The 26,794-nt window shown below is 39.6% G+C and overlaps 1 protein-coding gene across 6 annotated transcripts in view; it reads left to right on the forward strand.

The window, feature by feature from the left end:
- Nucleotides 1–26,794, forward strand: part of lingo2 (leucine rich repeat and Ig domain containing 2) — a 214,769-nt gene that overhangs the window by 100,652 nt on the left and 87,323 nt on the right. For 3 of the 6 annotated variants that reach the window (XR_003693595.1, XM_028590060.1, XM_028590061.1), the window contains exon 4: nt 21,486–21,572. The gene's annotated coding sequence lies outside the window, so the exon portion shown is untranslated. Of the gene's footprint in view, nt 1–16,977; nt 17,130–20,007; nt 20,081–21,485; nt 21,573–23,868; nt 24,032–26,794 lie in introns of those variants that run through there. The other 3 variants (XR_003693594.1, XM_028590062.1, XM_028590063.1) reach the window with 3 other exon arrangements.

The following is a 26,794-nucleotide window of genomic DNA, read 5'->3' on the forward strand; positions in this document are numbered from 1 at the left end:
CCAATAATCTCTCATGGTTCCTTATGTTGTGGGCTTGATATCTGTTGCATGGTTTTGCAATAAATATTCTAACTTTTTTTTAATTATGTGTGAGAGCCATTATGGTGAAATATTTTGACAGAACTTTCTGTATGTAGCTTTCTTATTAAGGTACCATTTGAGGACATACAGTATCAATGTGATGTGCACTGCTGCAATACTGTGCTGTAGGTTGTAATAAAAAATCACAGTGAACAACGGTGTACACACTGTAACATGCAGCTCAAGTTAATGCAATGTGATACATTTCACATACTAATGATCAGCTGATCTGTATGGCAGACATCTTCATCTTCTTGCTGTTTACTATGGACTAAACACTATTATGACAAATAAGGCAGAATGGAATGACTAAGCAGCAAACCACCGTACACAGGTCAGGGCGAAACATTGGTTTTGTTAGGAGAGGTTTAACATCCTATTCAGGAAAAAAAATGAATCAGCACCAGTGTTTTTATAGTCACACTGGAGTTGTATGTATTCTTTTAAAATAATAACAGCAAATGATAGTTAGATGCCAGGCTGTTTAAATAGAATGTGAATGAATGGGTGTGTGATCGGGGACAAAAGCTATTTTGTTCTTACTTCCTAAACTGTGGTTATCATGAGTAAATTAATTTGCTTTAAGGTTCCTACACAGGAAAATTTGTATATGGATTCTACCATTTTGGAAGACAGGGGGTTGAGTAGACTACTTTACCATTTTGTTTTTGCTTATATCTCTTAAACTTAACTTTTAACCTACACATGGTCTGACCAGTGACAAAGCATACTTGAAAATGTGAGCCATCCACATAACATACTTGCAGTGTACAGGTAACTGAGTAGTGTTGCTACCAGTTTTTAGTTGACTTAACAAAGTAAGGGATTTTGCACTAGTCTGTTGAAAGCAAAACAAAAAGCCATTTTAGTGATATATTATATGCAGGCTAATGAAAACACAGAGGTAGTTTTTCCTTTTGTTTGGGAGCTACAGCCATGAGATAACTGTACACGACAGACAGTGACGGACTGGTAATCTGGCATTTGGGCAGATGCCAGAGGGGCCGCGGGCCCTCATGGGCCGTTTGGGCCGGCCGGCCCATCAGAGAGCCGCATGATAATTTTTAACAGCGGCCCATATAATTTCTGTCGGCCCCCTTTCAAGCATCAATAATAAAGTTTTTTGGCCAAACGATAGCCAAACTTGTCCAAATCTTTCACACTTAATCTGAGTCTCTCAATATCACAGTCATGGTTACCTTCTACAGTCACAAACTTTTACATTAGTCTGTATTGTTTTGTAGCAAAATTACTTATTCAGATCAGATGTTCCAAAACGTAAACGTGCATGGTTTGAAATAAAACAAATCTACCTGCATTGCTTTTATTTGAATATTTGTTTGCAAAAGTTAAAATGTAGCAATGCCTTCTGGGAATTTCAAGACAGAATCAAGTGAATCTATGGAACTAACCAACACAGAACAACAAGCCTGCTGGGCTATCAAAAGTGCGTGTTCTTTCCGTGCATCAAAAGTTCTATCTGCAACCCCCACCGGTGGCCGCTGGTGGGTGGAAATGCCAGGGCCGTCTTTTGTTCCCAATCCGTCAGACGTTATTGTTACCTGCTTACACCTCCTTCTCTGTATATGTCTCCATTATAGACAGAACTAGCCATGAATTCCAGACAGTTGTATAGTTTAAAAAAAACATACCACATTGCTGGTAAATCATATTTATGTGTGGGGCTGTGTGTTGTGTTCTTGAAGACAAAACTGGTATATCCTTGCTGTTTTGTAAAAAAAAAAAAAAATAAGCCATTTTCAGCCAGATGTGGGATCATAAAGCCAGCGACCAGGGAGACAGTAATGTACCTTTGTAACTCAATCTCTAAGCAGACCGCTGAATGGAGAAATGTAGCGTCTTTGGCTCGCACCATTCCCTCATTCCCCAGTTGTGACATTTTTTAGCTCCCTTCCGCTTAGGGACTGCACTGATCCCGGAGCAGTCATTTGAGCAAGAGGAGAACAGTAAAGAGATAGCAGCATAATGTTTTGCTTTCATTTACTGCCATAGCATAGCAGTGGAAGAGGTTGTAGGCAGAGTCTTTCAATAGATTATACTTCACCTAGTGTTTTTTCTTTAAGCAAGATAATAGCCCTTAAACGACTGGAATCAGCTTTCTTAGAGGTCACTTTTCGTCATCAAATTGTTAGTTTTGCCATCTGAAAAATAGCATGTTATGTTGTGTGCTATAGCACAGTATTGCTTTATTGACCATTACCCTTAAATCTCTGGCCTTTATTACTTACCTGTTTTTTTTTTTTTTTAAGATTATTTTTTGGGGTCTTTTCCCTTTGTTTCATAGTGACAGTGGATAGACAGGTAAGGTGGGAGAGAGATGGGGGATGACACACAGCAAAGGGCCGCAGGTCGGACTCGAACCCGGGCTGCTGCAAAGGACTCAGCCTACATGGGGCACACACTCTTACTGGGTGAGCTAGAGGTCGCCCAGATTTAGCCAAATTTGAGCAATGCCTTGAGCACTGTAGGAAATCATTTTTAAGATACACAATGCAACATAGTGGCTTGTAAATATTGTAGCCCCACAAAGTCACTAACAAAATAAATAAGTTATAACAAAAATACCTCCAGCTCAATTTGACGCATTTCATGCATACATAAAGAGGGACTGCAGTTCTTGGGCCGCTCAATCATAAAGGCACCACTCTTCCCTTCCCTCAGGGATAATTGCTTCAGACATATTCTATGACCTATCCCATGCCTTAACAAGCGTAACAGTCAGGAGATTGAGCTCTTCAAAGTTCATCAATGAAGGATGGATCATCTTCCACACATTGATGCTAAAATAATCTCAATATGGACAGATAGCACACAGTGATTTCTAAAATTACCATGGGTACAACCTGCCACCATGAACAACAAGGGGATTATGGGTTTTGGGTCATGCGTGTGACAGAGACAGACAGATACACACACATACTATAAAATGTAGTCTTCATCATTGACAGTTAAATATTGTATGTCTGTACATCTTGCAGAGACCGTAAATTCGCAATGAAACACTGACATTATCACAGATGAAATTATCTTTCTTTATATTTCACATTGTTTTTCATTACAGTTTTCACATTCTGTCTTCAGAATGACTTTCCTCCCCAGTGCCATGCCCTCCTATGTTTTTGACAAGAACACTGTGTTTCTGTTTTTCCATGGTCAGATATTTCAGCCATGTACTGTAGGTGCTTTGATGGAGGGATGAGTGACACAGAGTGCAAGGTGTTTTTTGAGATTGGATGTGGCATGACACTCCCTGACATGGATAAGAACCGTACTTAGCAGTGGTGTCATTTGTTAAAATAAGCTGATGGCAGAAAAACAAACATCAGTGTAGCATCTGCCATTGCCCTGCTTGTCTTTGACATACTGCAATTAATGTAAAACCTGCATGCTTGAGCACTGAAATATGACATGTATGAACATGCTTGTCATTTGCATACATAATATGAAATATGCAAATTGAAACATTTATAAATATTTTTTTTTTTCTAATAGCTTGGACTTGGCCTAAATAATAAGCCTGTGGAGAGAATGAGTGGCACTTTTGTGGGTGGAAATGTGCTAACACAACAGGGAGCAAAAACAATAGATTTCTACTGTGTTGTGTTCAGCGGTACACATAAACCAAATGAAGCATTTCTATTGATTGTCATTTCCTTGGATTCCACTGTTTGGGAATGAGAAAGGGAGTCTTCCTCTATCGGCAGACAAGGCTCATTGTTCACCATATATTAGGGCTGTTCCATTATAGAAAAAATAATAATCACGATTATTTTGGTCAATATTGAAATCACGATTATTTAACACGATTACTCATTAACATTTGGATATAATGAATAGTGTCCAGGGTATAATCTGTTAGTGTCCTTTATCTCACAGAAAAAGTCTTTGGATCAGAATAAAATCTGTTTTACTACTGTGAGTTGGTTCAGCTTTACAGATATCACACATAACATTACACAGCTAATGAACAGTTCCACAGACATAACACAATGTGCATCTCACATCACCACTACTACTGTCATTACTTAACTTTGCACCAAAATATCAACAATAATGTTGCCGTCAGTGGGCTTATTTGCTAGCTAACCTTAGGAAAAATCCAACACATAGACGGTACCTTAGAGTAACGTCCCTGCTCATTTACATACAGTTTAACAACAAAACTAAATGCTGAGGGAACATTACTATGTTTTTCATGTTGGTTTTGAGCAGTATGCCTATGCACCCCCACTAAGCTGGAAAAAGTTTTAAACAGTAAGTGAATACAGCGTGTTGGGGGAATACAACGTCTACAACAGCGGGGGTTAGCTAACGTTAGCTGTTCCCAGACAACTGAGTTGGTTTTGCCTTTTTTTGCTCACCAAACGCTGCTGCCATCTTTACTCGCGCTGAGTTTTTAAATTCCAGCAGATGATATGCACACGACTTGCCTCCCTGACTGGCTTCGGGAGAGGCGGATGTGCGCGTGCGGATGTGCACATGCACGTGTCATTCAGAACACAAGACAAAATAAGAGTGTTCTTGCAAAACAGAACATGGCAAAATAATCGTTTCTTCTATTATACTATTTTCGTGATCGTTGGGAGCCAAAATCGAAATTGAAATCGAAATTAATTAATTGCACAGCCCTACCATATACTAATAAAGAGCTTTACTGGTGCCATTATGCATTCTATGTGGCTACTGACAGACTGATGACAAGCCTTAAAGATGGAAGACATTTCACATTCAAACAATAACAGATGGGGGGCCTTACTCACAATGAATTGCCACACCATACATAAACCTGCATGTTATATCATTTTAAATAGCTTGCATGCTATTATGTATGTTTGGTTTCATTTATATTGTGAACAGGCTTATCACAAATACATGTCTTGGTACAGAGTATACATATTGAATCTTAAGAGCATTGTGTCACTGTCGTGTGTTACATCATCCATTGTCTGTTGTATTAAGTTTGGCCTTATTGTGAAAAAAAAGTAATATAAATGGAACAGCTGAGATTAAAGTGCTATTCATTTATTGCAGATTTATATCTTTATGTTGCAGAGAGTTTACAGTGTAAATATTTATTTTTATATTTAGACTCTAACTCAGTATAGTACCTCCTTTTAACCCAAGTTTCATGGGAGATGTGAGCCGAGGTTTGATCTGTTGAATCAAGCACACGAGGTCAGCGGAGGAGCACAACAGCTTCCGCAGCCTTTCTATTTACTGAATCATCAAAACAAGGAGTTTGTTAAATCAAGGGAGCCAGGTGGTGAGAGTGCTGGTCCTTAGCCGAAACAATGCAGGTTCAAGTCAGTGTCCTTGAGGACGACACTAAGCTATACCTGCACGCCCACAGACAGATTCTCAATATAAGTTTAACGGACTGTAATGACAATCCTTAGCTCACTTTGACCCACTCTACAGTGAGCATAACTAAGCCTGCAGATAAAACCTTGACCTTTCTGCTTCTTTCCACAGTAGATAATTAGCCAATTTCTTCCTTTTAATCATAACCTCTTACAAGCATGAGAAAAAGGAAAATTGAGTATAACCGTTCATCAAGGATCAAGGATTTCATGCTCTCTTCTTCTCTATCGTCATGTCCATGCATCCTCACTGTCATGTGTGATAGAAAATACTTGGTCTGGATTGTTTTTGTCAGAAAAAAATAAGTAATGTTTCTTTACGTAATTTCTAGTAAACAAAACGTGGGAAAATGTGATATGAAGATTACGCTTAGCATACTGCATAATCTATACATGTACTGCATTTGTAGACCAATCAGCTTACATTGTTTCCACAGATTGTCAGCATAGTGTGCTAGCTGCTTCATTATCAGGTAGGGTGACCAGATTAGGATGGGTAAAATTCGGGACGGGACGGGGGGATTTTTTTTCTTGGTATTGGTCTTCTTAATGTTCTATCAGACTATAACTACTTGAGTCAAAAAAAAACAAAAAACATATACCATTTAAAAAATCTAGGTTTCATTAAAGTTGGGTGTTAAACAAGATGAAGAATTGTTTTTTGGAAAGCGTGGCTATATGTAGTTTGCTGCTTGCATGGAGCCTGAAGTCGGACCCCCCTCCCGTGTGAAACACCAAACTCCTTCCTACATAGGCTACATTGCAAAACGGAATAACATACATTTGCATCGCGGAAAACTGCAGTAATCCAGGGGTATTTCCTACCCAGTCCTCCCCGTACCTGCAAAGACGTTTTTGCTTTTTAGCTACGTGTTGATCTTGATCGGGTCCCGGTACCAGCCTGAGCCTCCATTTAAAAAATGAATGAATGAAAATTTGCGTTACAACTTGCAGCCAATGAGCAGCCGATGGGAGCTGGCTGCAGGACGACTCAATTACCATGAACAGTTTTTAATGTTCTATCAGACTAGAACTAGCCTACTCGAGAGTCAAAAAAAAAAAAAAAAAAAAAAAAAAGAGTTTGCTTTTGAGACTTTGCTCTAACTTTCGGGACAATTAGGGCAGGATTCGGGATTCGGGACAACTGCTTGGATTTCGGGACTGTCCCGAATTTTTCGGGACGTCTGGTCACCCTTTTATCAGGGGTTTAGAGATGATGTCAGAATCCTCCCAGTGCTGACAGAGTACACATAAGAATGCACTGATTATGGTACTAAATACGTAAGTGTATGTGAATTTACCTGCGGATACAGAGAAAGAAAGACAGGCAGACTGGCAGGCAGATACGCTGAGAGAAAGACAGAGAGATTTTTTCCACTATGTACAATTTTAGAGCACTTGCGTGATTCTCAATCCCAGCATGCCTCAGCCTGCCACTGCCATGACAGATGCTCCAAAATTGAATATAGATTTCAGTGAGCAAGGCAGGCGTGCCTGATGAATCTCAATTTGCTGCTGTCCATATTTCATAGTCACCACTATGGATAGCTCAAAGGGAGGCAGTGAGAGGACTTTGGCTGCACCTGCCAAACTGTCAGTTGGCTAGTGTCGAATGATGATCGGTACTTCATAAAAGCCCATATTTACATCATTACATCATTTTATCACCAAAATGTACATCCATGAGTGAGCGAAAGAAATAGAGATAAAAAAAGCATGGTTTATTTCATAATTGCAGTGATCTTAAGAGAAAAAGAAGCCCACATGATGACAATTGCTCAGCAGTAGAAGATTATAGAAATGGTGTACAGCAGCTTGAGGGTGGAACAAATGTAGAGAGCTTCCCCAAGGGGGGTGGAGGTGCCTTGACTGCTGTGTACCTGTCAGTCTATTTATAGTTTGCTTTGAAGTGCTTATGAAATGACACTGGATGCTAGTGTTTTGCAGCGGAATGCTCTTGTAGAGCATTTCTGCCTTTCAAAATGAAGACTTTTTGATCACTTGTCTGTGATCAGCTAGAGCTGTCACTGCTTTAACTTAAATTTAAATTAACATACCTGTGTTTTTGTATATATAATCCAGTTCATGACACATTGTGAGTACTTCACATTGCAGTTGGCCATTTCCCAAAGCACATATATACAGCTTCTTTTAGACTTTTGACACTATTAAATAATGCTTCTGAGGGACTACAGAAAGCAAGCCTTCCCAGATGTAACTAACCAGCAATCATTTATATAACTAAATGTACAGCACAGTATGCCACACGAAATCTAGCACATTATGCAACATAATAAGAACAGGGAAAAAGAACAAAGCATGAAACACACCAAAGCATTTTGGAAATGCAATACTCTGGAAACTCTAGTATAGCAGCAGTAAGTTTTTTCCATCTCACAATTCAGCTATTTTATTTGGGCCATGCTTAACATTTAGAATTGTCTTTGTAATTAGAAGCTAGTGTACCAGACATAAGTCTAGCCCATTCCAAAGAGAAAAATGGCCACCTTACTGACCACCGAGTGGATGCTACAGAGGCAGTAAGTACTACTGTACATTAATAATACAAGCAAGCCAGTGCAGTGTCAAATTCTGGTAAAGCAGTACACTTATATGTTTTGTGGATGGAAAAAGAAAAGGAAAATGCATATGCAAACCACATCTTCAATTTGAATTATTTTCAAAAGAGTGTTTTACAAATCATTTTACAAATTTAGTAATTTATCCATAACAAAGACATAATAATGAAAAACAATAATACATTGCAGATCTAATTGACATTTCACACATAGTTTTATTAACAGCTTAATTGTGCCGTTAGGTGTAAATGTGTTTAATTACCATAATACTTATTTGTATGCATCTATAATTTAATCAACAAAAATTAAACATAGAACTAATATACAATAATTAAGCTTGCATAATAGAAGCTCCACAAGTTTACCTATTCTACCTGCAATCCAGTCACCCAATCCTACCTGTATACTTAAAAAGTAAAGTGAAGGCAAAGTCAAATCCACAAACCAGTGGACCAAAGGATCCCAATGCCTAAGTATTTTTCCTTTTTAATCCACTTACATCTCTATTGTAACAGAAGGGTGTCTATGATATATGTTAAAGTTATATATGAATCAACATAGACTCAAATAGGTTATGTGTATTAGCTGCATATAGCAAGACTGTAGACATCTGAGCAGTAATTTTTGAGCCGTGAGGGCAATGGGCACAAGGATATTTGTTATATCTGTCTGAACAATAACCTAGCTTTAAAACATTACTCCTTACGACTCCATACTCCCTTGTAAAGTTTATGATCCTAGGATTTAATCTATTCTTCCACAGTGAATGTATTACACATATCCTCGAAATGTCATGAAAAATGCAGATAAAGAGAGACACAAAGTATATCTGTCTATTAAAGTATGTCATGTTAAGCAGCACAAATTTAAATTTATGGAAATAAGCATAACCTATAGCACAAAATGCTGCTCCTAAACCACTGGTTCTGCTGTGCACTCTGGTGCTGTTAGCTTCTTTTCTTTATAACTGCCATTGTTCATGACAGACTTTTTACTCTTTTAAAAACAACCCTTTGGAGTGAATTGCATGATGCCACCAGGGGGTGCGGGAGGAGACAGCAGAGCTTTCTAGTATAATTAGAGTAGACATGCTACATGTGTCTGTGTGTGTTGCCGCATCTCATTAAGGCGAGGTATTGGCCACTGAGCCGGCTAAGAGGAATGGATAGGGAGCATGTGGTGGTGTAGTTTCCTTCACCACAAATGCAGCCGCTCTGATCTTTCTCTTCCTCTCAGGAGTCACTGTGAAGCCCCTGGAGCCAAGGCCAGTCAAAATGGTTCCACTTGATGCAAAGGCCCTTAAGGGAGCCCACTGTCAAAATGAACGCCACAGACACAAAAATACAATCTATGTGTGTGCAATAAATACATGGACATAGCCTGTTACATCAAGCAGATGCACCCTTGCAGTGTTATTACAACAAATTGGAATTATATGGAAGAAAATTAAATCTAAGATTGTCAATCACTGTGGGAACATGAAAACATGCATGCCTGCATACAGATGACTCTGTGATGTGCTGATATCAAATATCCAGAAAGCTATAACCTGGTTGTTATTTTAACAATTTGTTTAAACTATATTGATTGTGTAACACATTTCATTATTTACTTCAATGTGAAGCCTTTTGTTGCTTTTTTTCTGGTAGTGCAGATCTCTAGCACACACTAAGAGGCCAAAGCTAGCTTTAATAATTTCACCCACAAAGTCATGAAAATAGTCCTTTCAACATAATAACACACACCATAAAATGCATGTCTTTAAAGAGATATAATTCAGCAAATATCTTTACATTTGACTTATGTAAGTCGATTTGATACTTTTTTTTTTACGTTGCTTATGTACTTTCTTGGTTATTTCTATGGCTGTCGGTCATCAGATATCGCTTCAGTCTGAAGGTGTCTTTGCTTCATTTTACTTTTTTGAATGCCCATAATGTTTTATAAGATTTGATTGTGTTAGGGCAAATATATCATGTCTTAGATTTGTTGCACCTTGAATTGCTGCTTGTGTTCACACATTGCTACAATTTGTGATGCCAGATGGTAGATAACAGGCCTGTAAAAATCCCACGAATCCTTGAAACTACCCATCAAAGATTGATGTGAAGAGGTTTACCCAGAGGGCAGTTTGTTTTTACTGAAAATCCTGATTGACTTGAAATCAGAGTTCTTGAGCAGTCCAGTCCATGTTAGTTAAAATAACATGTATAAATCATAAAATACACAAGTTTCAGCGAATGCATAATTGAAAAATTGAATAGCCTATAGGCAGGTCTCTTTGCAGTTTGTGGATTGGTATGGTGAAATAATGTGATGTTATTGCCTTTTTGGGTTACCGTTTGCTTTCACTCTTAAGTGCGTTGGAGAGTACCATTCCCTTTAAGGGAGAGGACTAACTGTTTTTGGCACAATGAATGATGGGTGAATAAAGACTGAAAACAACAAAAAGCCAGCCTTTAAAAGCCCATTAATTACCCAGATAAAGATTCGGAAATGCCCTGATTTATTTGCCTTGTTGACTACCATCGGCCTATCGGCAAGTAAGATGACATTCACAGATGGCAGTGACCAATGTTTATCTGTTGCGTTGCATCAATTTAAACTGTTGTGCTTACAGCTGTAGCAATTCCAACTTTTGCTGTACAATTAATTGTCTATAAATAATTGCGATTAACAATATATTTACATATAACAAATTGAAGTTTTCAATGAATCTCAGGATACATCTTTTGTTATAGTAGGCCTACAGTTATGTGACCCAGATACCCAGGTACACAACCTATTAAGCAAACTCTTTTTTATCATAAAACATCAAATGTTTTGCTTAAATTAACATAAAATTGACAATAGAACATGTAGCCCCATTACTGAAAAACAAAGCATTAATCATTAACAGAAAACCGAGCGTGGTCAATTTCCATGGCTTGAGACAACAACAGCCCAGGATGTTTGAAGTTACTGTTGCAATTAAGTGACAGCTGCTGCTTGCATAGCTTTAGCTCAACAGTCCGACCAATAATATAATTACAATTTGGCACATCTAAACAATTACCATCAACAGTCATACCCCTTAGGACCTTAACAAATGTTAGCTAACAAGTTGTTTACAGATAAGAAAAATAAAAGCCCAAACTACGGTACAATAACGTTAATAAATGATGGCCATTTCTGCTACAGCGTCGTCATATACCATAACGTTACTAATTTAACAAAGCACAATAATAGATTAAACACAACAGACAGATTAACTACTAGGGGTGCGAAAAATAATCGATTCTTAGATGCATTGCGATTCTCTCTAGAACGATTCGATGCTCAATGCAGATAAGTTAATAATTGGAAGAATTTTTTTTTAGATTTTTTATTTAAAAGTTACTGTCTCCAGACAAGTACAAATCAGAAAACTGACTGAAAGAGTATGGGATAATGGACAACAACTTAGACTTTAGGCAAGAGTGCAGAAAAAAAACACACAAAAATAGCCAAAAGGAAAAAAGAAATAAAATTTTGTATATATACACCGGATCAGCGAAAAGAGGAGGCGTGTTCAGGCGCAAACATTCCCTGATGCTATTTTGCAGTTTCAGAAAACAATTCCGCCACAGGCCAGGAAAAATCTAGTCTAAAGTCAGTGCCGCTAGTCTAAAGTCAGTGGTGTGTTATTCAGATGCTATTTTAGGAGCGCATGATTGGCCATAATGTAGCGTGCGCACAACGCGCGTACACTTTGCTTCTCTCATCTACACGGACGCAGCAGTTCCCATTTTTGCAAACCATACAAATATTACTGATAATGCGCTTCAGATGTTTGGATAGGTCAGGAGGCACTTTACAGTACAGTCGCAAAAAGTCGCAGCATTCTTTGTGGCTTAATTGTGTTTTATATAACATTTCCATGAATCATGGATGTGTTGATGACATAAATGAGGAAATATTAGAGGAGTTAAGGAGACATGATGTTGAACTACGGCAGGATTGGACACTCCGGCGGGATCTGGTCCGGGAGTGGCAATGCACGATGCACTCCTGATGGAGCGGGAAGACGGAGATGGAGTGGGGGGGAGGAGGAAGGGGCACAACAGAGCAGGTGGTGCGTTTGGAGGCCCACGCTCCATGGCTGCAGCAATCCTCTCCAGACTTGAGGAGATGCTTTATCAAATTACATCTGACCAACTCATGTTTCATGTTCTAAGAAGCCAATCATCCACCTTTAAACATGACTGAGCCTCTGACATGGAAGATTACTGTGAGAGAAGGTGACTTTCACAAGCATGTTTAAGGCTTAAGCATGAAATGGCTACAAAATAAAAACCTCAGTAGACAAAACATTTCATTAAAACTTTGTCTAGCTGCTTTGTCTAGGAAGGGAATAGCAAACTCTGAGTAGCAAACTCTGAGTAGCAAACTCAGATTTATATGTATATTTTTAAAAATCATGCATGGAAATGTACATAAAAGCTTGTTGCATCGAGATGCATCGATAATCGGTTGAGAATCGAATCGTTGGCCTCCGAATTGGAATTGAATTGTGAAGTGCCAAGAGATTCCCACCCCTACTAACTACATTACTAAAACACATATGAAGGTGCTTCGGTGGATTTTTAACAAACAAAAGCCAAAGTGTGGTTTGTTTTTAGTGTGCAGATGTTCACCTCTGCGTCTCACATCTTGGATGAGAAGAGAAATAGACTGAGCAGCAACAAGGCAGAGAAACTTATCCTTATAAAGACAAACATGCATCCTACTAAGAAGTAGCGTATTAGGTACCAGTGATTAGTTTTGTTCTTTTTATCATTAATATTTGAAAGAGGAGACCCACTGTATGTGGAGGCTTTTCATAAGAGGCCAATTTTTGTTTTGTAAGGAGGCCCATGTTCAGCCCTAGGTGTATCCAGCCTACTGTAAGTTTGTGCTTACTGGAAACACAAGAACGCTTTATTTATGTATGAAAAACACAGAAAAGATAGCCCTATTTATGTTTGTATGTTTATATTTTTAATATATTTCATTGCTTTTCTAATCACTTTTACATTTAATTATATTTAATCTATATGTTTTACAAAAATTGTTTTGTTGGGCTTTGTAAGTACCAAAACATTCTTCTCATTGAATAGGTAGTTGCATAGCAGCTAAACAGCAGTTGTTGTTTTTCATGTGAAAGAAGGTTATGTTAAAGGTTGTTTCATAAATTTGTATGATTGAATTTGTGCTCATTCAAAGGTAGTAAAACATTAGTTATGCCAGGCTACCTTCCATCAATAAGTGATGACTAGAAGTAGACATTGCTGATTGGTTATTGATTTTGCAAAACAACATTTAGGCTACCAAAAATGGATGCAATGATCCCCTGATCACATTTACTGTGTGGAGAACTCATTGATTTCATGTTAGCAAAGATACTTAGCTCCTATTTAGCTTACAGAAAGACTCCAAGAATCCATCTTTTTACTCACTCCCTTATGGCTAGAATGGTGGATGTAAAAAGTGGGAAGTTTCCTCCAATAGCAAACAGCAGCTCTGTTCCTCACGAGAGCAAGAAACGGAAATATGACTGTTAATGTAAGATTTTCTTCAATTAAGGGTTTGAAGAACACCTCAAGTAATTTTAAGTGAAAGCTGAAGTCAAAGTTGCAAGTGATTCTGTCATGTCATTAGATTTAAGACTTCATATGCACATATTGATTTCCTATACCAGGGGTCTTCAATGTTTTTTCAGCCAAGGACCCCTTAACTGAAAGAGAGACGGATCAGCGACCCCTTACTACATATATTGTATAAAATTAGGTTGCATATTAAATTGGACCTACAATAACTTGTAGGGCAACCTAAAGCCTTTATGCATAAATTTTTAGTGCATGAGATAAAAAGCTGGAGGATAACGGGGGATTGTCGTCGATTTCCCAGGTGGAAGTCACTGATGTAGTCAAACAACTCCACAGTGGCAAAGCCCCGGGGATTGATGAGATCCGTCCAGAAATGCTCAAGGCTCTGGGTGTGGAGGGGCTGTCCTGGTTGACACGCCTCTTCAACATTGCGTGGAAGTCTGGGACGGTGCCAAAGGAGTGGCAGACTGGGGTGGTGGTTCCCCTTTTTAAAAAGGGGGACCAGAGGGTGTGTGCCAATTATAGGGGTATCACACTTCTCAGCCTCCCTGGTAAAGTCTACTCCAAGGTGCTGGAAAGGAGGGTTCGGCCGATAGTCAAACCTCGGGTTGAGGAGGAACAATGCGGATTCCGTCCTGGTCGTGGAACAACGGACCAGCTCTTCACTCTAGCAAGGATCCTGGAGGGAGCCTGGGAGTATGCCCAACTGGTCTACATGTGTTTTGTGGATTTGGAGAAGGCGTATGACCGGGTCCCCCGGGAGATACTGTGGGAGGTGCTGCGGGAGTATGGGTTGAGGGGGTCTCTACTCAGTGCCATCCAATCTCTGTATGACCAAAGTGAGAGCTGTGTCCGGGTTCTCGGTAGTAAGTCGGACTCGTTTCAGGTGAGGGTTGGCCTCCGCCAGGGCTGCGCTTTGTCACCAATCCTGTTTGTAATATTTATGGACAGGATATCGAGGCGTAGTTGGGGTGGGGAGGGGTTGCAGTTTGGTGGGCTGGGGATCTCATCGCTGCTCTTTGCAGATGATGTGGTCCTGATGGCATCATCGGCCTGTGACCTTCAGCACTCACTGGATCGGTTCGCAACCGAGTGTGAAGCGGTTGGGATGAGGATTAGCACCTCTAAATCTGAGGCCATGGTTCTCAGCAGGAAACCGATGGAATGCCTTCTCCAGGTAGGGAATGAGTCCTTATCCCAAGTGAAGGAGTTCAAGTACCTTGGGGTTTTGTTCGCAAGTGAGGGGACAATGGGCGGGAGATTGGTCGGAGAATCGGGCGCAGCGGGTGCGGTATTGCATTCAATCTATCGCACCGCCAGGACGAAAAAGAGAGCTGAGCCAGAAGGCAAAGCTCTCGATCTACCGGTCAGTTTTCGTTCCTACCCTCACCTATGGTCATGAAGGCTGGGTCATGACCGAAAGAACGAGATCCAGGGTACAAGCGGCGAAATGGGTTTCCTCAGGAGGGTGGCTGGCGTCTCCCTTAGAGATAGGGTGAGAAGCTCAGTCATCCGTGAGGAGCTCGGAGTAGAGCCGCTGCTCCTTTGCGTCGAAAGGAGCCAGTTGAGGTGGTTCGGGCATCTGGTAAGGATGCCCCCTGGGCGCCTCCCTAGGGAGGTGTTCCAGGCACGTCCAGCTGGGAGGAGGCCTCGGGGAAGACCCAGGACTAGGTGGAGGGATTATATCTCCAACCTGGCCTGGGAACGCCTCGGGATCCCCCAGTCGGAGCTGGTTAATGTTGCTCGGGAAAGGGAAGTTTGGGGTCCCCTGCTGGAGCTGCTCCCCCCGCAACCCGACACCGGATAAGCGGACGAAGATGGATGGATGGATGGAGATAAAAAAATAATTCACAAATAGGCTAATTTATATTTGCTAATATTTAGTCAGGAACACTCTCGTCATAGATTTAACCATTTATTGCAACAAATGGAAATCAGGTTATGCTTGTTGCTGATGGCTCAGCTCTTGATAATGCTCCCTGGACCAGCCAAGCAGCATGCTAGGCTGAAACAGGGAGCACCATGCAGAGAACCCCTGGGTAAAAAAAAGAGCGAGCCAAAAGAAAGACATTGAAAACCATTTTAAACTTTTGAGTCATGTTAGGACTTTGAACTAGAAAGGTAGAGGCTGGGATGGTGGAGGCTGGGATGGTGGAGGCAAAACGTTGCCAGCAGCAGCAGGGAGTGAAGCAGCGTCAGTGTAGCAGCAACCGGTGAGGAGGGAGTCACATTTAAAAGGACCGCCTTGATGTGATGTCCTGCATGAACTAGTGCTAAGCTTATTATATGTTGGATTCATGTTAAGATATTTTAATTTTTAAAAAACTTTCAAAAGAATTTGCAATAATTTGGTGGCCCCCCTGCAGCAACTCTGAGGACCACCTAGGGGTCCCGGACCCCCTGTTGAAGATCTCTGTCCTAGACTGTTCGTATCTTTATCGTAAGCTGATTATTGCAGATTTTGTAATACATTTAATTGTATGTTTGACAATAATACATATCCATGTCCTTTAACACTGAATGCATATTAGCAACACAAACAGGTTAAATAACAAGAGGCCAATGGATTTAAATCTTCATAAATAAAGCACTTCAGTGGCAACATGTGAAACCTTCCCTATGGGGACGAGTGGGAGTGATGGATGTAATTGGCTCACATTAACTTCCAGGAGGCCCTCTCTCTCGCATCTTCAATTCCCATTTTTTTTTATACCTTCACTGGAGCAGACCAACTTCTTAATTGGCATAATAATGTGATTAATTGCTTTCTTGTCATTGGGCCCACTGAGTTTTACACTGTAAAGAAGTATAAATCAGGCGTGTATTTACAAGCAATCAAATGTTCATGATTGAAACATATAAATTAGGCCCAGCTGTGTAAAGTAATTGCTTCTGCTTTATTAGCTGTGTTTCATTAGTTAAAAGGAAAGACATTTGACATTTTTTTTTCTTTTTTCTCATTTTCAGCTAAGCATTAAAATAAAAACATCTTAGTAAATGCAGTCAACATCACATTGTATGTGACCATCGGCGGAGCGGGGGGGTGGCCAATTGGGCTTAAGCCCCAAATGTTTTGTCAAAAGCCCCGAATCTTTTAGGTTTTTTAAAATAACTTCAACTTTGTTTCATTTCCTCTCTCAGTCTTTGTGACTGGAGCGGCAAAAAATGAAACCAAAGCTCTGTTACCGTGCATGGTGGCGGACGGTAATACATCGCGCATCACGCAGCTTGTTTGCAAACTGCCAATAAAAACTAACGAAGAAGAATATAAATCTTCTTCTTCGTCGTTAACTTGTCATCAGGGGCTGGCGGGCTGTTGTATGTCTCATCGGTGTCGCGAGCTTACTGCCTAACCGGCTTAAGTTATATAACAACGTTTTTTATAGTACGGAACAGGAACACTAGTAACCATAGTAACAGACCTCACCGGCCGGAGAGTGATTCAGAAGCAGCGTCAGACGAACCGCAGACAAGTGGTGCAGGTTTGTGAATCCGCTGTTGTAACACTTGAGTTAAGGAACTGCAGGCTCTCAAGGGTCACGAATTGAGCGTAACAGTCACTCATTTCGGTCTTTTGTCACGACTCCCGCCACACATTGTATTTCTCACGTGGAAAAACTATTTATAATAAATTGAATATGCCGCAGCGCCCAAAATGTCTCTGGCGCGCTCACCTGGAGTTGTTAGTCGAGCCTGCCACTTTTCAGCCAATCAAAAAAAGAAAGGGGCTACACAATAGCTAATAAGATTTAACGCAACAACCAATGAAAAAAAGCAAAGAACAGCGTATAGACACTTCCCTAAATATTTGCTCATTCAGAGACCAGAGACCCAAACTGGGCTCTGTGTCTGTCAGACGGTCTGAGATCTACCGTATCAGCAGAGCAATCACGTAATGCACAGCAGATTATGGTGCAGGCACCCGCGGCGCTACCATTGGGCCCGGGTGGGCCTGGGCCCACCCATTTTAGGTCCGGGCCCGCCCATTTTGACCCCGGCCTATAGTGAGTAGTGAGTGATTTTCATTCTAGCAGTTCATCCAATGAGCAGCCCGAGGGAAGCTTTGAGTGAAAGCTTCTCAGCCAATCAGCGGCTTCTACCCCACGTGTGGCCTCTTAAGCCCCGCCCACAGGCTGCATCATCACCAGCAAGTCATCCAATGAAATGAATGACGTTGCGCGCAAGCTTTTCAAGCAAGCTCAACAAAAATAAAAAAAATAAATAAAAAAAAACACAGACGGTAGCTATTAGCTAATATGAAACGCAAAGCAGCTCGTTTTCATTTAAATTCAGCAAGAAACGCTCCGAGGAGCAGGAGTAGGACATTTTAAGTAACGCGGTTACAAGTGACGAGTTACCATCCTGCTCGGCCGCCCTCTCCCCATCAAGTCCTCCCGTAGCCACCCCCCCTCACACCAGCAAGGCAAGTAGGGTAACAGTTAGGCTAACGTTAACGTTAGTGTCTGGCTTTTTTTTTGGCTTATTTTAACTGGCCCATCCAGTTTTCTGGAGGCCCACCTACAATCAATATCCTGGCGCCGCTAGTGGGTGCAGGTGGTTATTTTGTGAAATATATTGACTATTATAACTTAATTTTTCTCAAAATATCACGACTCCTCCAAAACTCAGATAACAAGGATATATTTTGAATGTGCACAAAGTTTTGGACATGAGCAGAAATCTTGCTCAAAAAAATCTGAAATATTACAGTCCAGGGGTTTATTAATTCATTAAAATGAATTAATTTATCATTGACGTGAATAATTGTCATATGCACATTTAAGGAGGTTACTTCCTCCACAAAAGATGCAAAAGAAAAGGGAAGAGTAAATGATGCCTCTAGGCTACATGTGTGCTGACTCAGATATAATTAGAAAAGCTAATCTACAGGAGAATAAATAGATGAAAGCAATACAGAATGCCTGAGAGCCTTACTTCCATATATTCCATTATGTTTTTATGTTTGGATTATAATCTATGTTTACCTTTTTACATAAAGATTTCCAGCATCAATTTATTAAGAAAAAGGTAGAAATAGGTGCATACAAATTCACCAGAATGCAGGAAATGAAGAGTTTAATGCTCAAAGATTTCTGGGGGAGGACCCCCATACTCCCCCACATCATAAGTCACCATGCGGAAATTGAATAAATACTTTGTATTTGGTTGAATTGTCAGTGCCATGTGTCAAATCTTTTGTTGTGTAAATCTGAGCAATTATTAATAATAACAAAAACACTAATAATAATATTAATGAAACTCCTATTCCTTTGCATCTTTATGCATTCTATTATCTCAAACAGCCTTAAAAATAGTGCATTTAGCTGACGTAATTGGGAAAAAAATCTCCACCGGGGGAGCATGCCCCCCGACCCCCCTAGGTTTGGGCTAAGCCCCGAATGTTTGTATCGTCTGGCTCCGCCCCTGTATATGACTAAATTTTTTCTTTTTTGTCGCAAAGATATTTAACTTTCAGATGAATTTTCCTATCTGAAAGTCCACGCAGCTTAACATCAGTGTTTCAGCTAAGCAGTTGCAGCTGTAACAAATGAGCTAAAAAACATATAAAACTTACATTCAAAGACCATGGTTTTTGACTACTAAGACTGTTTGACATAATTAAAATCAGATTCAATCATTTTGATAATAAGTCTACTTTTTAATGTCACCATCAAGGGACACAGGCATCACTTTAACCATATACTACAGTAAAACCAAATAATGATTTTTAAACATAAAATTATAAAACTAAAATAAAGTGTGTTCATCTTCAAGGATACCTATGAGATCCCCACGTCTTGAGCAAATGTTTGCTCCACGAATCCTGCTGCCAATGAAAACCTTTTTTATCTTTTCTCTCTTTCAGCTGATCAGTGAAATGGGAAGAGAGAAAAAAACATTCCACTTCCCAATCTGTCCCTCACCATACTACAAAATAAAGTACCAATTATCTGCGTTTGGACTGTGGTAGTTAAGAACAAATGCTGATGAAGCGCTGATGTTTATAACCGCATCCAGGTGCTCTTGCATATTAAGACGCTTTATGATCACATAATTAAGGAGAGACACTATTGCCTTGATTGGTGTGCATCTTGATTCCAGGTGGCAAATGGTGGGCTAATGGATTCTTACAATTCAAGGCCAAGCTTGTGGCAGGCAGGGGAATTGGTGGCAGTTTTTTTTGAAGCCAGAGTATGACAGATTGTCAATGAAAGGTTATTAAATCACATTATATGCAATGATACTGTATTTCAACATGAACTACGATCAACTTTATTTTCTAAGCACAATAAATACACAGGTATTTATCATGATAGAGACAGAGACATATCACTGTTTCAACAATGTTGAAACAGTGATATAGTGTACTTAGTTTCGGGAAAAAATGGGCCTCACACAGTGCAAGGGACAGCGATGGAAATGATAAAAGGCTGTAAGTTACTATTATTTGTCATGTAAATATGATGTTTAGTAGGTTTAACATGTTTGACAGTAAATTCATTTAGCTAAAGATGCAAATGTGCTATAAACGAAACGTAAAGTGCTTGTGTAATCTGTGATGAAAAGTGATTGTGCAATACATGGGCAGTAGTTAGCGCCGTATGCTAGCGATCTTTTGTTATGTTAATTAGGCTAATTTGGACTCCGTGATTGCAAGCTATTTCCTAAAACAAAGAATATAATTATCAAATGTACATGAAAATGTAACGTTTAATGCTCAATATGTTGATTTAATGTTCAACTGAGTGCTTTATTTAGGCAGTAAATACAGTGCAATCAGCTATGCACTTTGAATAATATGTACAATTCTTATTGCTGTATTTTCTTTGTTTACAGTTTTACAATATTAAAGACCAATGAGAAAAGATTCATGAGATTAAAAGCCATGAATCAACATCTTGCCTGTTCACTGTCTGTCTAGCTGGATAGGGAAGTGACAGTCTAGCGAGGACAGAACAAGTATATTAATTCATTTTTCAATCTGCAATGTCATTTGGCTCATCTGTAACATCAAGGGCAGACACAAAGGAGATTATTATGAATTCAGCAAAATCCCCCTTTTACAGCCCATCAATATTCTGTGGCCAGTGTGAAGAACTAGGTTCAAGCTTAACGAGGGGATCTAAATGATCAAAAAACAGAACAGCTATTTTCCTTGAACTCTTAATGGCATACTTATAGCACAAGGTGTCAAGAATAATTTTAACAGGAGTGTCCTTAGTCAAAGTTTTTTTTTTTTTTTTTTTCTATCTCTCTGCCTTTGGAATTGGAGGAGATAACTGTCTCCTCTCTCTCTCTCTCTCTCTCTCTCTCTCTCTCTCTCTCTCTCTCTCTCTCTCTCATATCGTCGCATTACCAACTCAGGCACGCCTTTTGCATAATCACCATCCTCTGTTTCCTCCTGCAGTCTGGATAAGGGGACTCATTATAGTAGAGAGAGTAGCAGGCAGGGGCCAGTGTGCATTGAGTAGGTCACACTGTTTGCTAAGGACTCAGAAAAGATCAGGAACTTCTGCTAAAAGAAATCTTACCATGGACACAGCACAATACTGACACTGTAAGCCTTGCTCAGGTTTAAATAAAACAGATTAGATATATATCATGTGATTTACTTCATGTGGTTTGAAAACTCAGCATACAGCGAAGCTTTTGCTGATGTGCTGTCACTGTTTCTGCTATCGATTCCTTGTCTCTTCTATATGCTTCTAATTTTCTAAGAATTGTGTTTTCAAGATGTTTGAAATTGTGATTTTTATGTATTGATTCTCGTTGTGGCTTTTAAGCTTACCCATATTTTTTTCTTTTATTTCTACTTGTTCCCTCTCCCATTCTTCTAGATAAAAGACCGAAAATAGGGACGACAACAGCAAAAGTAGAGAAAAAAGAATAGGCCATGGCTGAGGGGATGATTGCTTCTGAAAGTGGTAAGCAGATATTTACAGTGTCTTAGCTGTTTTGTTCCAGACTTGTGTGTTCATTTTGGCCAATTTCATTACTTTTGTGTCAGTTCTGGTGCCTTTATGGTACAGAGAAATGGACAAATAACATAAGTGTTTGGTCAGGGTGATATGATTATGTTCACGCACGGTGCAACCATCTTGATCTGCAGTGTGTGGCTTTCACCCAACCATTTCTGTATTTTCTTATTCGTGCAACGCACTTTTTTATATTTCATTTGTGGCCATTGCAGACAGTGAGACAAGTCTAAATATAATTACAGTCCTCCAAGGACCCTTTTTAAACACAACAGTATGCCAATGGAATTGATTATAAAAAGGCTTTTTTGGGAATTTTATCCAGATTACACCTTTAGCTTTGTGACACTAAACCTGTTCAAGTATTCCTGCTTCATTGGCTTAATGTGCTCCGTGTCACTAAGTTGCAATCAGTGTGTTTACATGCACAGCAGTAACCGGGGTTAGTGAATAACCGGGTTATGCCAGTTTTCCCCATATCCATGAGCATGGAGGAATGGGGAGAATGACAGGAGTAACTCTACCTCTGGTACATTAGGTGGCGCTCTGCCAACGCATAACTGGCTTTTTCTTCCGGTTGACCTATGTCAACATTACACTTTCAATTAGTAAAATTTAACAACTTTATGTTTCATTTACACATTCTTGTCACGGCCTAAGAACGCACAGCGTTCACGCCAGACAACTGTCAACTTGTTTGGCTGATTATAACGTTATCTGTAACTAGTGTCGGATGGAATTAGCAAGCCAGCTTTGTCAGCTAGCTAACTAACATTAACGTTAGTCAGCAGCCGGTGCTCAGATTGCTCGGTCCCTCCACTTTTTTGCTGAGACGCAGCGTTGACAGCCCCGGAGATGGACAATCGGTTTAGCCATCTACCGGAGTTCACTGCTGCCTTGGCGGGGAGTTAAACAGACGGACCGCGGGCTCTTTCTGACGATGGCCCGCTAATTTGGGCATCGCTGTTTTGTTGTATGTTGTCATAGCAACGACAACTATTCGGAGCGCTGACTGATTATTTCTGGTTCAAAAACCACTCAAGCAGAGTGGGGAGGGTCAGTTGAAGCATGCGCAGACGCTTAAACCGATCATAGCGTAAAGGTATATCTACCCCGGTTACTGAAGGAGTTCTCTACCTCTGTTAATCGTGTTATGAGATCTCCGATTTTAACCGGGGTAAGGTGTTTACATGGCATTTGAAAAATCTGGGTATTGCCTTAACCCAAATATAATAATTTTTTTAAACTGCATGTAAACGCACTAGGGCTGCCACCTCTTAGTCGATTTGTCGACTAATCGGTCGTTTTGGTCTTAGTCGTCTAAGATTTCTTTAGTTGATAAGTCATTTTTTATGCTTATTCATGCTTGATTATTCATTTCCAAGAAACTTATGAGCACATTTATTAGGATTTAGGATTAATTGTGGAGAAACTCCACCTTTACAGATGGTTAATTAACTACATTTATATTGTGCTTTTCTAGTCTTAACCACCTCTCAAAGCGCACAGCTCTGTCAATTAAATCAACTAATCGATTAGTCGACAAAATCCTATAAGTGTTAGTCGACTAAGGAGTTCTTTAGTCGAGGACAGCCCTAAAACGCACTGACTGTTTGGTCAGTGTCCCCTGTTGCAGCCTCTCTGACCGCTGACGCACACATCAAAGCCTTGACTCCTCATTAATGCAGCCAGGACAAGCAGGTCAAGACAGCATGATGTGTGCCATCTGAGGGAAAGGGTTCACTTTATCACCTTGGATTTTTTTTTTTTGCACTAGGATCATCCTTTAAATTTCCAATGAGTATATGAACTCAGCTTCTACCTATGATTCATAAATCATTTAAGATTATGGATTGAAAATACAGCAGGTGCTGTGTATTTCTCTTCATGTTCTGCTTTCAGTATACTGTGTAATTCATTCCGAAGGAATCTGTGATTATTATGTACTTACATGTATCATATAATTGAGTTTGACATTTATCCTTTAAGTTAAACAGACATTTAGTCACATTTACCACACGGTTTTACTGTGTATTATTAGCATTTTAAGATTATGTGTGGCAGAGATACATTCTTGTATTCTCAACCAAGGAACATCACTTATATTATCTGTGCCAATGCAATATGGTAAATTATAGGTTGTACAAAACATGATATCACCTGCTATTTTCATGAATTAACCTGACCCTGTAAACCTAATTGAAAGCTGATCCCTCACTAATTTCCGTTGTTAATGTCTCTTCAGATATCAAGGGATAAGGAACGGTGGTTGAAGGAAGGAAGCCATTACAGATACATTGTAAACCCTGATAACATTAGGACATGCATTTTACAAAGGTGGTTGCAACTTAGAATTCTAAATGTGTTTTTCCTACACACCTACAGAACAATGTAACTCACTCCTTAAGCCAGCAAACACTAAAGATGGTCTGGTTGCTAAACACCAGAGGTTTTCAAAAATATTCACATTCATTACTCAAGTAGAAGTATAGATACTAGGGTTTGAAAAGACTTCTGTACTGGTTTCAAAACTACTTAAAGTATAAAAGTAAAAGTAATGCAAGGGGAAAACAATGCCATTAAGGACAAAAGCTTAGCCCCCACAGGGGCCTATAGTGCACTACCCCACCTCCTCAAAAAAAAAAAGGAAGCACCTTGTCAATTATGTATGTTCAAAAATATAAAACAATAAAAAGTTGATCTTAAAAAAAAAGGAGCACAAGGCGACATTAAAGAACGGCTTGTGTATTGCTAAGGCAAGAAATCCGCGTTGCTATTCGGTCCGGTAGGTAACGGTCGTCAAGGTACCGGTGCCGTATTAGCACCGGGTCTGTGCAGGTGCGATGGAGCGCGTCCAAACCAATAGGGTGTCGGAATGGTATATGTTTATACTTCTCATCCAACCACAATCAAATTCACTCTATCCGGATGGCGCAATTTATCTGGATAGGTTTTTCTTTTTGTGTGTTTTTTTGAACGATGACAAGCCGGAATAAAAACAAGCCAAACTGAAATAGGAGTAACGAGGCTATTTTTAAAATGTAAGGAGTCGAAAGTACAGATACTTGCGAGTAGAAGTAAAAAGTCTGCTGTAAAATAATTACTCCAGTAAAGTATAGATACCCAAAATTTCTACTTAAGTAATGTAACGAAGTATTTGTACTTCTACTTGACACCTCTGCTAAAGACTAGAGACTAAATTGTTGTTCTAATGCAGTAACTTAGTTTCGCAGTATATATTGACTGTGGATATAGATGCTGTTAAATGCATGAAAGGCAGTGTTGCCAGTCTTATATGTCACATATGATCTAATTAAAATGGTCTTGATGACATGCGCACTGTGCATTACACCGTTCAACAGCACAGAACACTGCATTTCCTTCAGGCACGTTTGTTTTGCCAGGCATGTTGAGTGCAGATCCATCTTTTCTAAAGCCAACTCCAGAATTCATGCATCATGCAAGAAAAAATATCATCTTGACAAGAGTTTTCATTTCAAGTCAAACCACAGTTGACTTCATCTGCCAGTAGCCAAGCTTCTGTAAGATTTGAGATTACATGTGATTATCAAAATGTCTGTAAATGTGTAAAAAGTGTAAAAATGTGTGTGCAGGCATCTGTCAGGAGTGCACACATACTTGTGTGTATGTCCGTGTGCTCAAACTTGAGTCTATGCATGACTGTGTAGGCAAGTGTGTCTGCATCTGTGTTTGGAGGAGAGAAAGAGATAGAAAAGCAACAGAGGTGTTGTGTGAAGAGACGGGAGGCTGCAGACAGATAGTGTCGTTCCTTCAGTATCACCATTAAATCTTAATCTCCTGGCCCCTCATGGGAGGAGCCAGCCGAGCATGGGATTGTGTTTTGCATCTAAATCAAGATGTTGTGTTCCTTCAAAGAGGGCTTTATTAAGGCAAAGTTTGATGTGTTTGTTCTCAACTTCACATACGTCTGGGTGCACAGGCTGATCATCCAGCTGCTGTTGTTTGTACTAAAGTCTTGTTAAATCCAATTGCCTTGTAAACTGTAAAATCTCTAATCAATTCAAAAGAAAGGGGGAAAACAAAACTCAGAAGGGAGTGTGTGTTAAATTATGAACCACTGTGTGGAAGTTTCTGCAGGTTGCATCAAGGGGGCTACGTTTTTGTGGCAGTCAATACCACAAGCTAAAACCAGAGGTTGTAATTACATATTAAGAATTTTCTTTTCTTTTTTTTCTAATTCTCAAATGAAGCAAATATTTAATCTTGGACTACTATTGTCTTTTCCTTCTTAAGTATTGAAACTGTAGTTAAAAACCCCGTTTCATGACAGCATAATAAGGACTTGAAGCAGTGGGCATTTTTCGAAAACGGGCAACTTTGTCCAACCCTGTGTCAATTTGGCTGGTTACAGTACAGTGAATGAAAAATGAGAATGGACAGATTATTATTAAATAATTGTATTTAATAACATCACCTTTATTAAACTGTATGAAATTAATTTGCAGGAACCCAACCCTAGTTAGGAATCATGTTTAAACCATAGAAATGGAATGAGAGTGGGATAGACATTCCCATTCAAATCAACATAGCATATACACACATAGTTCCAATATAGCCATTTGCATGTGTATTGTTTCCATTGCAAAGAACTGTGACCATTTTAGCTGGCTAAATTGTATAAACGTCTCTATAAACCGACTTGTGGCAAATTGTGGAATCACTAAGGTGAGGTTTTGCAACCTCAGACTTGATGGGTTAAAGGACAATTCCAGCGCAAAATGAACCTACGAGTTAATAACATATGTGTAAGAGGGTTTAATTCTGCAGTAACATTAACTGTGTATAGAAAACATAGACATTGTCACACATCAGTCAAGGCATGTTACTTACCATTAGCTTCATTTTGTATTGACCTAAACATTCCTCACGTTCCACCTTCTTAAATCAGTCCTTTCTCTGGTGTTATCGTCTCTTGTCATGTCTTGAGTTTCACAGAGAAAGTGGAATTCAAAAGTAAACACACCACCTGGCCCTTATCGCAATGAGGTGTGTGTCTTCCACATACGCTCTCAGCTCTCAAAATTGTCACCTGCCACACTTTATTCCCTGTGAAGCTGAAAAAAAAACACTGACAGAGCTTTTAAAGGAATACCCCACCGTTTGTTGAAATAAGGCTTATCACGGTCTAC

This window comes from Perca flavescens, chromosome 10 (assembly GCF_004354835.1).
Source record: "Perca flavescens isolate YP-PL-M2 chromosome 10, PFLA_1.0, whole genome shotgun sequence".
Classification (NCBI taxonomy): domain Eukaryota; kingdom Metazoa; phylum Chordata; class Actinopteri; order Perciformes; family Percidae; genus Perca; species Perca flavescens.